This window comes from Capricornis sumatraensis, chromosome 16, assembly GCF_032405125.1.
Source record: "Capricornis sumatraensis isolate serow.1 chromosome 16, serow.2, whole genome shotgun sequence".
NCBI classification, from domain to species: domain Eukaryota; kingdom Metazoa; phylum Chordata; class Mammalia; order Artiodactyla; family Bovidae; genus Capricornis; species Capricornis sumatraensis.
The window spans coordinates 54963508-54978491 of record NC_091084.1 but is presented as its reverse complement, the minus strand read 5'-3'; positions in this window follow the sequence as shown (position 1 = coordinate 54978491).

Genomic DNA, 14984 nt, shown 5'->3' with positions numbered 1-14984 from the left:
TAGATGGACATGTAGATCAATGAAACACAGCAGAGAGCCTAGAAACAGACCCTTGAATATATGGGCAATTGATATATAAATGACACTGTAGATCAGTGTATGATAGTATCAGAACTATCAGATATCCACACGTCAAAAGATGAAACTTGTCTCTTACCTCAAACGCATACAAAAATCAATCTCAACCTAAATAGGAAAGGTGGAACTATACAATTGTGTAAAAGACTATAGTCCTGATCTTGGAGAAGGAAAGTATTTCTTAAGTAAGATTTTTAAAACTCTAAATGTAAAGAAAAAAAGCATAAATTTGACTGCTTTAATATGTAAATTTTCTATTCATCCAAAGGCACCAAAAACAGACTGGAAAGCCAGGCTACAGAACAAAATAAGTTATTTCTTATGTATATTACCAACAAAAAACCTTAAGATTCATAGCCAGGATATACAGAAAATCAAATCAATTTTTAAAACAGGTAGTCAAGCCATGAAAAAATACTGCTAGAGCAAAAAACTGCACAAAAGGGAATAAACAAATGTCCAATAAATATAAGAAAATGTGTTCAAGCTCTTTAGTAATAGAAGTGTAAATTACAACAGCAAATAGTTACCACTAGAAGCCAATCAGACTGGCTAAAATGCCAAAGTCTGATGATATCCGGGTTGGCTAAGATGTGAATGGATGGAGCTCTCATATATGGAGAGTGGGAATGCTAATTGGTACAGCCATTTTGGAAAATACTTTATCATTTTCTTATGATGTTGAAGACACACATATTCTATGATCTAGCAACAGCAGCATTTCCCCAATTTGTGAAATGTTCCTAAAATGTAACACTATATGCCAATAAAATATGAAGGAATTATGTATACATGCAACAACCTAGAAGAATCTCACAGTACTGAAAGAATCATAGCTCAAAAGGACACATATAATATGATTCCAGTTGTATAAAGCTTAAAGACAGGCAAAGCTAAATATATTTTTTATCAATGCACACAGATGTCATTAACTATGAAGAAAAGAGAAGGTATATTTATTACAAACATCAAAATCATGGTTATTTCTGCAGGAGAGGGAGAGGGTTGTTCTCAGAGAGGGCTGCCGAGGAGCTTATGAGGTGTCAATGTTTCATTCTCTCCTGAGTGATGGTGGCATGAGTATTTTCTTTACAATTAAACTATATATTTAGGCTTTATACAGTTCTGCTCTGTATGAATATTGTACATTGTAACCTCTGACAAGGCGCCATTCCATTGGACAGAGTTTCCAGTAGTAGTTCTCAATGTTTGGTCCAAGTCTTCCCATGGGTACAATGGATGGTGGTGGTTTTCACATCCATGGTAAGCATCAAGCTGCTGAATATCATTTTCTTCATTTGTCCATTCATTTAAGAAGTCTTTACTGAGCATCTGGGAAGTATTAATCTATATAGTGGGCTTCCCAGGTGGTGCTAGTGGTAAAGAATCTGCCTGCCAATGCAGGAGACGTAAGTGATGTGGGTTCAGTCCTTGGCCAGCAAGATCCTTTGAAGCAGGGCATGGCAACCCACTCCAGTATTCTTGCCTGAAGAATCCCATGGACAGAGGAGCCTGGCGGGCTACGGTCCATAGGGTCACAAAGAGTTGGACACAACTGAAGCGACTTAGCATGCATGCACACCTGCACAATCTATACTGTAAAGGCTAAGAGACAGAGGTAATTCGGGACCACCACTGCCCTCAGTTCACTCACAGTCTGGTGAGGAAGACAGACATGGGTGGAAAAAGTGTAGTGAGGTAGATGATGTTTCAGAGGGAAGCACAAGGGGCAACAGGAACCCAGGGTAATATCTAATCCAAGATATCAATAAAAATGTCTTCCATAAATACTGTTAACCTATGCGCTTGTTTCTGTTGGATGGAGTCCTCATGGAGTTAACCCCAGGATGGATGTGAACTGATTGAATAGAAGCCCTAAACTGCTCCAATTGGAGAAGGAGAGAGTTCATTCTAGTGCTGACCCGGGAACATGGCTGCCATCCCTGGTCCAGGAAGACCCCACATGCCCCAGAGCAAACATGCAGCCACTGAAGCCCGTGAGCCTGCAGCCAGCGCTCCGCAGCAAGAGAAGCCACGCCAAGGAGAAGCCTGGGCTCCATAACCAAGAGCAGCCCCTGCTCTCCGCAGCTAGAGAAAGCCAAAGACCAGCACAGCCAAAAAAAGAGAGAGAAATGGAGTGACCACTCAAACCCAAAGGATTTTAACACCCAATCCCTTTCAGGAATAACACAAGTCTAAAAGGGATCAGGATGTAGTTCTCTACACTGTTAGGCTCCCCCCAACCCCCACCCAAACAGGCAGGAAGGGAAAACCATTCTCAGAATAGTGAATGGAGCAGGCAATGACATTTTCATGGCATGGGTTAAAGGGAAGAACATTTTCCTTAGCAAATTTTGATAAAGGTGCAGGACTTAAGTGCAACTTAAAGCAAGGGCATTAGCAGAGAGTGAGAATTCCAGTAAATAATAATGAGTGTCTTCATACCTGATTAAAAAAAAATTATATCAGTTTTCGGCCATACCGCATGACATGTGGAATCTTTGTTCCCCAGCCTGGGATTGAACCCGTGCCCCCTCACAGTGGTAGCAAGGAGTCTTGGTCTCTAGACTGCCAGGGAAGTCTCCATACCTGATTCTAAAGTCATAAATACAACAATTCTAAGTCAAAATTATGAAACAAGTCATTGTTTAGTGAATTCTAGCCTCCATTTCTGCTCCCTTCACCTGTAAAAACAATTTTTATTCATGTTTTTGTTTTTTTCTTCCCATTTTTAATATAAGCAAAACCATATATTTACAAATATATGCATAATAAATAAACACAACTATATTATTTTAAAATATGGCAATTTTGGCCATGTTTCCACTCTGTCTTAGAGGAATGGTAGCATATTATAGTACTGTTCAAGACCCTGATTTAAAAAATTTAATCAGACTTGTGGTTGCCAAGGGAGAGGGGAGGAGAGGGATAGACTGGGAGTCTGGGGTTGGTGGATGCAAACTATTATGTTTGGAATAGATAAACAAGGCCCTAAAGTATAGCACAGGGAACTGTATTCAATATCTTGTGATAAACCATAATGGAAAGGAATGTTTTTTTAAAGTATGTGTAAAAATATTTGTATATTGCTGCAAGTTTTGTTATAAATAATTTTAGGCATAATATTCATTCAAAGAACACTGTTATTACAGATTAAATATTTAGAGAGTAACATACTAATGTAACTGAAAAATACCTTGATCTAATACACTGAATTATTTTGTCTTTTGCATTTACTATTATCTACTGAATTTGCTTTCACTCTTTAAAAAAATATTAATTCAGTTCAGTTCAGTCATTCAGTCGTGTCTGAATCTTTGCGACCCAATGAACCACAGCACGCCAGGCCTCCCTGTCCATCACCAACTCCCAGAGTCCACACAAACCCATGTCCATTGAGTCGGCGATGCCATCCAACCATCTCATCCTCTGTCCTCCCCTTCTCCTCATGCCCTCAATCCTTCTCAGCATCAGGGTCTTTTCAAATGAGTCAGCACTTTGCATCAGGTGGCCAAAGTATTAGAGTTTCAGCTTCAACATCAGTCCTTCCAATGAGATGATGTCCTTTAGGATGGACTGGTTGGATCTCCTTGCAGTCCAAGGGACTCTCAAGAGTCTTCTCTAACACCACAGTTCAAAAGCATCAGTTCTTCAGTGCTCAGCTTTCTTTATAGTCCAACTCTCACATCCATACATGACTACTGGAGAAACCATAGCCTTGACTAGACAGACTTTTGTTGGCAAAGTAATATCTCTGCTTTTTAATATGCTGTCTAGGTTGGTCATAACTTTCCTTCCAAGGAGTAAACGTCTTTTAATTTCATGGCTGCAATCACCATCTGCATTGATTTTGGAGCCCAGAAAAATAAAGTCAGCCACTGTTTCCACTGTTACATCTTATAAATACTGAACTTTGTTTCCCTCCTAATGAACATATTTTGTCATATACCGTCCTTTTCTTACCCCCTAAAATCACAGTCTATCTGTATTTTAAACTTTTTTGAATCCTAAAAAATAAAAAATTTAATCAGTAGTTTAAGATGGGAGTAAAAAACAGCATATTTGTATACTGATGGAAATAATTCAGGAGAGCATAAAAAAATTGGTGATACGAGGCAGAAGGGAACATTATTGAAAGGACTGGCTTCAGATAGGAGCATGAAAAGTTTATGGGAACAGAGCAACTTCCTAGGCAGGGTGTGAGCACAGATGCTGGTAGGTGAGTGAAGATGGGATGGAACTCTGCAGGACTTCTCTCCTCATTCACTGTAGTGACAATGGGAATAGGTATCAGTGGACTGAGAAGAGAAGGAATGAAAAAGACGTGTAGAAGAGAAGACAAGGGAACGAAACAGGGACGTATAGGACGACTGCCTGCCAGCGTTAAGGTCCTACCTGAGTTAGGTTTATCGCCTACAGAACGTTCTTACATTAAACTCAGATAAGGTGTACTTACAATAGGAAAATACTTCCTGAAGATCAATTTCACTCTAATCTAAAAGTATAGTGCTCATCCTGAGTCATAGGGTGCACAACTAATAGTCCTGATGTTACTGATTCTTCCCAGTGGAGACTTAAAAACAACTAAGCATTGGCATAATCACATAAGCCAAGCTGTATCACAGGCAGAGATGATCAGATTTTTTAAAAGTAATCTGTCCTCACAAATGGCTACCTAAGCTTCTTGTCAGAAAAATCAAATCTGTCAGCTAAATGACGCAAGCTGTCATGTATTAAGTATGTATACATGAGCCTACTCTGTATTATATTTCGTATTTCAATGCTACTCTTGGAGAGGAGGGAAGAAGAAATATTAAAAAATAATTTAAAAAATGATTCTAAGATTTCAAAAACTAGTTTAAAATACGTTTAAACTTCATTAGAATGTTAAATTCTAAAGCTGACTTTACTTATCACTTATGCAAAGTGAAAATTCTTTCTTGAAAGTTAAAGTTGCTGAGTCATGTCTGACTCTTTGCGACTCCACGGACTGTAGCCTGCCAGGCTCCTTTGTCTCTGGAATTCTCCAGGTCAGAAAACTGGAGTGGGTAGCTGTTCCCTTCTCCAGGGGTTTTTCCCAATCCAGAAATTGAATCCAGGTCTCTTGAATTGCTGGCAGATTCTTTACCATCTGAGCCACCAGGAAAGCCCAAGAATACAGGAGTGGGTAGCCCATCCCTTCTCCAGGGGATCTTCCCTACCCAGGAATCAAATCGGGGTGGATTCTTTACCAGCTGAGCTACCAGGGAAGCATATTTATGTAACAATCTATTTTGGCCACACTTCACGGTATGCGGGGTCTTAGTTCCCTGACCGGGGATCAGACTCACGCTCCCACACACTGAGAGTGCGGATTCTTAACCACTGGACTGACAGGGAGGTCCCTGTAATACTATTTTTATGCATTGACTGCTTATATTCATTATGGTAAATGAAGTGATTATAATATACTAAGTTCTTATTTTGTTCTTTCTGTTTGTATTCTAAATAACATGGTTCAGTTTAATTTCGTCTTCTCATGTTTTTTCAAGTATATTGCCAGAATTGATCACACTAACTTTGTCTAGTTTCACCTTTGACTTCGTTATTTCTACACTAACTTATTTTTGGTTCTAAGCAATACATTTTAAAAATAATACGCACACTTTTTCTATGCTTTCTTTGAAATAATAGAGGCTGTCACTGTATGCTGTGCTGTGCTGTGCTTAGCCACTCAGTCGTGTCCAATCTTCACGACCCTTTGGACTCTAGCCCACCATGCCCCTCTGGTCGTGGGGATTCTCCAGGCAAGAATACTGGAGTGGGTTGCCATACCCTCCTCCAGGGGATCTTCCCAACTGGGGGATCAAACCCAGGTCTCCCACATTGCAGGGATATTCTTTACCGTCTGAGACACCAGAGAAGCCCGTTACTGAATACTAGTTCCACAATGTTTAGAAATTAAACAGCACACTCCTAAATAACCAATGGGTCAAAAAATGATATCACAATGGGAATCAAAAATATTGTGAAATGAGTGAAAGTGAAAACATAATATGTCAAAACTCATGAGATGGAGCTAAAACAGTCCTTGTGCTGTGCTGTGCTTAGTCGCTCAGCAGCGCCAGACTCTTTGCAACCCCATGGACTGTAGCCCGCCAGGCTCCTCTGTCCATGGGGATTCTCCAGGCAAGAATACTGGAGTGGGTTGCCATACCCTCCTCCAGGGGATCTTCCCAACCCAGGGATCAAACCCAGGTTTCCCACGTTGCAGGCAGATTCTTTACTGTCTGAGCCACCAGGGAATCTCAAAAATACCGGAGGGGGTAGCCTATCCCTTCTGCAGGGGATCGTCCTGACTCAGGAATAGAACTGGGGTCTCCTGTATTGCAGGTGAACTACCAGGGAAGCCCAAAACAGAGCTTAGAGGGAAATTTATAGCTGTAAATACTTAAATTAATATTTACATTAAAAGGGGGAATCTCAAAATTAATAACCTAATTTTTAACTTTAAGATATTAGAAAGGAAAAGCAAACTAAATTCAAAGGAAGCAGTAGGCATGAAATAATGATCAAGATTCAGTTCAGTTCAGTTCAGTCGCTCAGTCATGTCCGACTCTTTGCGACCCCATGAGGTGCAGCATTCCAGGCCTCCCTGTCCAACACCAACTCCTGGAGTTCACCCAAACCCATGTCCATCAAGTCGATGATGCCATCCAGCCACCCCATCCTCTGTTGTCCCCTTCTCCTCCTGCCCCCAATCCCTCCCAGCATCAGAGTCTTTTCTAATGAGTCAACTCTTCACATGAGCTGGCCAAAATATTGGAGTTTCAGCTTCAGCATCAGTCCTTCCAAAGAATACCCAGGGCTGATATCCTTTAGAACAGACTGGTTGGATCTCCTTGCAGTCCAAGGGACTCTCAAGAGTCTTCTCCAACAACACAGTTCAAAAGCATCAATTCTTTGGCGATAAGCTTTCTTCACAGTCCAACTCTCACATCCATACATGACTACTGGAAAAACCATAGCCTTGACTAGACAGACCTTTGTTGGCAAAGTAATGTCTCTGCTTTTGAATATGCTATCTAGGTTGGTCATAGCTTTCCTTCCAAGGAGTAAGCAACTTTTAATTTCATGGCTGCAATCACCATCTGCAGTGATTTTGGAGCCCCCCAAAATAAAGTCTGACACTGTTTCCACTGTTTCCCCATTTATTTCCCATGTAGAGATCGGACCAGATGCCATGATCTTCGTTTTCTGAATGTTGAGCTTTAAGGCAACTTTTTCACTCTCCTCTTTCACTTTCATCAAGAGATTTTTTAGTTCCTCTTCACTTTCTGCCATAAGGATGGTGTCATCTGCATATCTGAGGTTATTGATATTTCTCCTAGCAATCTTGATTCCAGCTTGTGCTTCTTCCAGCCCAGTGTTTTTCATGATGTACTCTGCATATAAGTTAAATAAGCAGGGTGACAATATACAGACCTGATGTACTCCTTTTCCTATTTGGAACCAGTCTGTTGTTCCATGTCCAGTTCTAACTGTTGCTTCCTGACGTGTGTATAGGTTTCTCAAGAGGCAGGTCAGGTGGTCTGGTATTCCCATCTCTGAAGAATTTTCCACGCAGTCAAAGGCTTTGGCACAGTCAATAAAGCAGAAATAGATGTTTTTCTGGAACTCTCTTGCTTTTTCCATGATCCAGCAGATGTTGGCAATTTGATCTCTGGTTCCTCTACCTTTTCTAAAACCAGCTTAGACATCTGGAAGTTCACAGTTCATGTATTGCTTGGAGAATTTTGAGCATTACTTTACTAGCATGTGAGATGAGTGCAATTGTGCAGTAGTTTGAGCATTCTTTGGCATTGCCTTTCTCTGGGATTGGAATGAAAACTGATCTTTTCCAGTTCTGTGGCCACTGCTGAGTTTTCCAAATTTGCTGGCATATTGAGTGCAGCACTTTCACAGCATCATCTTTCAGGATTTGAAACAGCTCAACTGGAATTCCATCACCTCCACTAGCTTTGTTCATAGTGATGCTTCCTAAGGCCCACTTGACTTCACATTCCAGGATGTCTGGCTCTAGGTGAGTGATCACACCATTGTGATTATCTTGGTCGTGAAGATCTTTTTTGTACAGTTCTTCTTCTGTGTATTCTGGCCACCTCTTCTTAATATTTTCTGCTTTTGTTAGGTCCATACCATTTCTGTCCTTTATTGTGCCCATCTTTGCATGAAATGTTCCCTTGGTATCTCTAATTTTCTTGAAGAGATCTCTCGTCTTTCCCATTCTGTTGTTTTCCTCTATTTCTTTGCACTGATTGCTGAAGAAGGCTTTCTTATCTCTTCTTGCTATTCTTTGGAACTCTGCATTAAGATGCTTATATCTTTCCTTTTCTCCTTTGCTTTTTGCTTCTCTTCTTTTCACAGCTATTTGTAAGGCCTCCCCAGATAGCAATTTTGCTTTTTTGCATTTCTTTTCCATGGGGATGGTCTTGATCCCTGTCTCCTGTACAGTGTCACGAACCTCCATCCATAGTTCATCAGGCACTCTATCTATCAGATCTAGTCCCTTAAATCTATTTATCACTTCCACTGTATAATCATAAGGAATTTGATTTAGGTCATACCTGAATGGTCTAGTGGCTTGCCCTACTTTCTTCAGTTTCAGTCTGAATTTGGCAATAAGGAGTTCATGATATGAACCACCCAAGATGGCCAGGTCATGGTGGAGAGGTCTGACAGAATGTGGTCCACTGGAGAAGGGAATGGCAAACCACTTCAGTATTCTTGCCTTGAGAACCCCATGAACAGTATGAAAAGGCAAAATGATAGGATACTGAAAGAGGAACTTCCCCGGTCTGTAGGTGCCCAATATGCTACTGGATATCAGTGGAGAAATAACTCCAGAAAGAATGAAGGGATGGAGCCAAAGCAAAAGCAATACCCAGTTGTGGATGTGACTTGTGATAGAAGCAAAGTCCAATGCTGTAAAGAGCAATATTGCATAGGAACCTGGAATGTTAGGTCCATGAATCAAGGCAAATTGGAAGTGGTCAAACAAGAGATTGCAAGAGTGAACGTCGACATTCTAGGAATCAGCGAACTAAAATGGACTGGAATGGGTGAGTTTAACTCAGATGACCATTATATCTACTATTGTGGGCAGGAACTCCTTAGAAGAAATGGAGTAGCCATCACAGTCAACAAAAGAGTCCGAAATGCAGTACTTGGATGCAATCTCAGAAACGACAGAATGAACTCTGTTCGTTTCCAAGGCAAACCATTCAATATCACAGTAATCCAAGTCTATGCCCCAACCAGTAACACTGAAGAAGCTGAAGTTGAATGGTCCTATGAAGACCTACAAGACCTTTTAGAACTAACACCCAAAAAAGATGTCCTTTTCATTATAGGGGACTGGAATGCAAAAGTAGGAAGTCAAGAAACACCTGGGGTAACAGGCAAATTTGGCCTTGGAATACGGAATGAAGCAGGGCAAAGACTAATAGAGTTTTGCCAAGAGAATGCACTGGTCATAGCAAACACCCTCTTCCAACAACATAAGAGAAGACTCTACACATGGACATCACCAGATGGTCAACACTGAAATCAGATTGATTATATTCTTTGCAGCCAAAGATGAAGAAGCTTTATATACTCAGCAAAAACAAGACTGGGAGCTGACTGTGGCTCAGATCATGAACTCCTTATTGCCAAATGATAAAGATTAGACTGCAAATAAATGAAAAGAGAATAGAAAAGCTGGAGAGAAGAGACAAAATCAACACTGATTCTTTAAATGTATCAACAAACTTGACAGAACTTTATCTGGACTGACCATGAAAAAAGAAAGAAGAGCTAATTACTAAAATAAAAATGAAAAGAAAGACATTAATACCATCTACAGAGACATAAATAAGAAATATTAAAAGAGACCACCATACAACATCTGAAATGAAAAGTTGAGTTCATCACTAGCTTAAGCACAGGAAAGCTATAGTTTCTGGCATGGTTTGTTTCTGAGCAACACAGGGAGCTGATCTTAAATAGAGTTGTGGAAAATGTGGAGATTAGTGATTGGTAGACTTTCAGGAGTAGGAGTATCTAGGGATTGGTTTGTCTTTAGCCATGGAAGTGTGGTTACTGGAGTGAAGTAGTTGCTGGGTGACTGATTGATTGACTGGCTTTCAGCAATATGTGTACTGATGCAGAACTGTCATTGAGTGATGAAAACAGATTTTAAAAAGTTATGATGACTATTTGTCACCATAGTTTTAGAAGAACCAGTAATTTCCTAGAAGTTTGAGAACATTTTTATTCTCAGAGGTAAATAAATAAATCATATTTTATTCCATAATGTGATAATAGTAAGTCGTAGAATAATGGCTTTTTACATGGAAATCTCAGCCAACTGTTTAGCTCTTCTATTTAAGTTCATTTTCTTTAGTAAAACAAAATAAAGTTAGAAACCTAAAAGGAATCTAAATCTTGGTTTGTGCTTGTTTTCTCTGGCTTAACTGTTGTACTCCATGCAGGTTCTTCTGGCCCAAGTTTCCAAGTCTTTCATTTAGTTTCATCCGTAACATCCCAGAAAGCCTTTAATCATTCTCATGCTGCCAAAAGCTGGCTCTGATTGTTTATTAAGGAGTTCTGCAGTGTCCGAGAAACAGAAAACAGAACAAAAGAATTCACCTAACAATCTGGTTATTCTATAAAATTCTTTGCCTTTTACTTAAGAATGGTTAGATTATCTCCCCCAGAAACACTTTCAGCATTTACCATTACCATCCAGAAGCAGAGATGCACATGTATAAATTTATCCCCAACTCAAATTTCTCTCTTCAATCAAAAGGAGTAGATCTGGAGAGGAAGAGATGCCATATAGAGTTCTCGTTTGTTATTCAAAGAAATTCCAAAACCATCTTCAGCTCCATCATGAAGTTCATTGGATCAGGAGGGGCTGCAGTTTTTGGTTTCCACAAAGTTTTGTACTCAGCTGCCAAGGCTTAGTAACCTTGCATCCTGCAGTTATAAATCTATAGTGCTGCTGCTGCTGCTGCTAAGTCGCTTCAGTCGTGTCCGAATCTATGTGACCCCAGAAATGGCAACCCACTCCAGTATTCTTGCCTGGAGAATCCCAATGGACAGAGGAGCCTGAACGGGCTACAGTCCACGTGGTCACAAAGAGTCGGACACGACTGAGTGACTTCACTTCACTTCACTTCATAGATGGCAGCCCACCAGGCTCCCCTGTCCCTAGGACTCTTCAGGCAAGAACACTGGAGTGGGTTGCCATTTCCTTTTCCAATGCATGAAAGTGAAAAGTGAAAGTGAGGTCACTCAGTCGTGTCCGACTCTGTGCGACCCCATGGACTGCAGCATACCAGGCTCCTCCGTCCATGGGATTTTCCAGGCAAGAGTACTGGAGTGAGGTGCCATTGCCTTCTCCAAAATCTATAGTGAGTAGATATTAACTATGGAAGTTTCTTCTCAGTGTCCTCAGACTCTGTGGGTTTGAAGCTGTGACCTTCTTTGTCCATGCACACATGCAGATTTTAAAATCTATAAAATCAAATCAAATCTATTCATACAGTAGAAACTAATACAACAGTGCAAAACATCTGTACTCCAATAAAAAGGAATTTTAAGACATAAATAAAATAAAATAAAATCTACTTACTGCTCACCCCAGAATTCCTACTTTTAAGAGTCATCTCAGAGATATATTTGGGCATATGTGCCCCTCAAATGTATGTTACAGGATGGGAGAAAAGAACTACAAATTAAACCACCAACAAAAGATTAATCTCCAAAGTATACAAGCAGCTAATGGAGCTCAGCACCAGGAAAACAAACAACCCAATCAAAAAATGGGTGGAATACCTAAACAGACATTTCTCCAAAGAGGACATACAGATAGCCAATAAACACGAGAAAGTGCTCAACATAGCTCATTATTAGAGAAATACAAATCAAAATTACAATGAGGTAAAACTAAGATCATGGCATCTGGTCCCATCACTTCATAGCAAATAGATGGGGAAACAGTGAAAACAGTAGCTGACTTTATTTTTGGGGCTCCAAAATCACTGCAGATGGTTACTGCAGTATGTGAAATTAAAAGACACATACTCCTTGGAAGGAAAGTTATGACCAACCTAGACAGCATATTAAAAAGCAGAGATATTACTTTGCCAACAAAGGTCCATCTAGTCAAAGCTATGGTGTTGCCAGTAGTCATGTATGGATGTGAGAGTTGGACCATAAAGAAAGTTGAGCACCGAAGAATTGATGCTTTTGAAATGTGGTGTTGGAGAAGACTCTTGAGAGGCCCTTTGACTGCAAGGATATCCAACCAGTCCATCCTAAAGGACATCAGTCCTGGGTGTTCATTGGAAGGACTGATGTTGAAGCTGAAACTCCAATATTTCAGCCACCTGATGGCAAAGAGCTGACTCATTTGAAAAGACCCTGATGCTGGGAAAGATTGAGGGCAGGAGGAGAAGGGGACGACAGAGGATGAGATGGCTGGATGGCATCACAGACTCAATGGACGTGAGTTGGGTAAACTCCAGGAGTTGGTGATGGACAGGGAGGCCTGGCGTGCTGTGATCCATGGGGTCACAAAGAGTCGGACACTACTGAGTGACTGAACTGAACTGAACCAATCACCTCACACCAGTCAGAATGATCATCAACAAAAAATCTACAAATAATAAATCTGGAGAGGATGTGGAGAGAAGGGTACCTTCTTTCACTGCACTTGGGAATGTAAACTGATACAGCTACTACAGAGAACAGTATGGAGATTACTTTAAAAATTATGAATCAATTAGATGAACCAGCAATTCCACTATTGGGCATATACCCTGAGAAAATCATAATTCAAAAAGACACATGTATCCCAATGTTCACTGCAGTATTATTTACAATAGTCAAGACTTGGAAGCAGCCTAGATGTTCATCAACAGATGGATGGATAAAGAATCAGTGGTATGTTTTTTACAATGAAATATTACTCAGCCATAAAAAGGAACAAATCAGAGCCAGTTGTAGTGAGGTAGATGAACCTAGACCCTGTTATACAGAGTGAAGCAAGCCAGAAAGAGAAAAACAAATATCCTATGCATACATATGAAATCTAGGAAAACTGTACTGATGAACCTATTTTCAGGGCAGGAGTAGAGATGCAGTCATAGAGAGCAGAGTTGTGAACAGGGGGTGGGGGGAGGAGAGGGTGGGGCAAAGTGAGGGAGTAACAGTGAAACATACACATTACCGTATGTAAAGTAGTTAGTGGGAAGTTGCTCTGTGATACAGACAGCTCAGTCTGGTGCTCTGTGACAACCCAGAGGAGTGGGATGGGGTCGGGGGTGGGAGGGAGGTTCAAGAAGGAGGGGACATATGTATGCTTATGGCCGATTACCATCGTTGTATGACAGAAACCAATACAACATTGTAAAGCAATTAGTCTCCAATTAAAAGCAAATTTTTAAAAAAAGTATGTTAATTATAACATTGTTCATAATATCAATAATTGTATATAGCTCAAATATCCACTAGCAGGATGATTATTAGATAAAGTATATAATGCCCATACCACCAAATACCAAATATCAGATAAAAGAATGAAGTAGATCAGACATAGAAAGATCCCAAGACTTATTAAGTTAGAATATAAGTGACACAATAAGTACAAAATGATTCCATTTATGCTAAAAGCAAAACACAGCTATGCACACACAAATGTTTAGAGAAGGTCTGAAAGGAACACAGCAAATCGGTCATAGTGATGACTTGTGAGGAGGGAAGGGGAACTGTGCAGAAGGGCTGATGTGAAGAAAATTTCCATTTTTTATTCAAAAAAGCTCTGAATTGATGAAAATACTTAACAAAGGGATCTATTTGTTACTTGTGAAATTTAAAAAAACTTTTTTTTTTTTTTTTAACATTTTACACACGTGAGTGAAAGAATAACGGAAAGAGAGCTGTGGACCCAAAGGAGAGAATCAGAAAGCCTGAGGCAGGAACGGGCTGCGGCGAATTGTGTTCTGATCATGGGACAGGGTTTCCTAGCTAAGTTCATTAAAGTGATAGTTCTGGAGACCTCCCTAGTGGTCCAGTGGTTAAGAATCTACTTTGCAGTGCAGGGCACTCAAGTTCAATCCCTGTCCCAGAAAATAAAATCCAACATGCCATGATGCAATTAAGCCCACAAGCCACAACAGAAGGTCCTGCATGAGGCAATTAATGCCCAACACAGCCAAATAAATAAAGCTTGACTATTAGCAAAATATTCACCTTCTGTTCATCAAGCAAAGTGTTTAAAGTCAATGTTGCAGTATATTTATTTAATCAGAAAAAAAAATAATAGCTCTCACTTAATTGAATGTTTATCATGTGATAGATACTGGGCTAAGCACGAAATCTTCCCAGGAGCCGCTTACACTCTTACAAGATAGGGGAAGGAAGGCTCAGTGAGGTTAAGGTGACATCATTGGAAAGAACTCAGGTCTCCGCCACGAGGTGATGCACAGCTGAACCAGATTAGGGGTCCAAATCCCAGCTCTGCCACCAGTAACCCATGTGACCTAGGTCAAGTCACTCTACTTCTCCAAATCTCAGTTTCCTCAAATGCCATATGGTAGGAATCATCCTACTGGCTATTGTGAGACCAGCTAGGAAAACAGGAATCAAACTGCTTTGTTAGTGATAAAGTTCTGGGACCCATGAGGATGGTTAATGACACTGTTTTCATTTTCTGCAAAGCCAAGGGCCAAGTCCCCCACTCCACCCTAGGAAGTGTTCCCAGTGGGCAGATGTGGGGTCCCATAGGGGAGCCAACTTGGAGAGCATCCCCACAGGCCCTGGCTCTGGGTTTTAATGGGCCATGGCTCGGTTCCAACTCGGCTCTTTCCCCAGGGCCA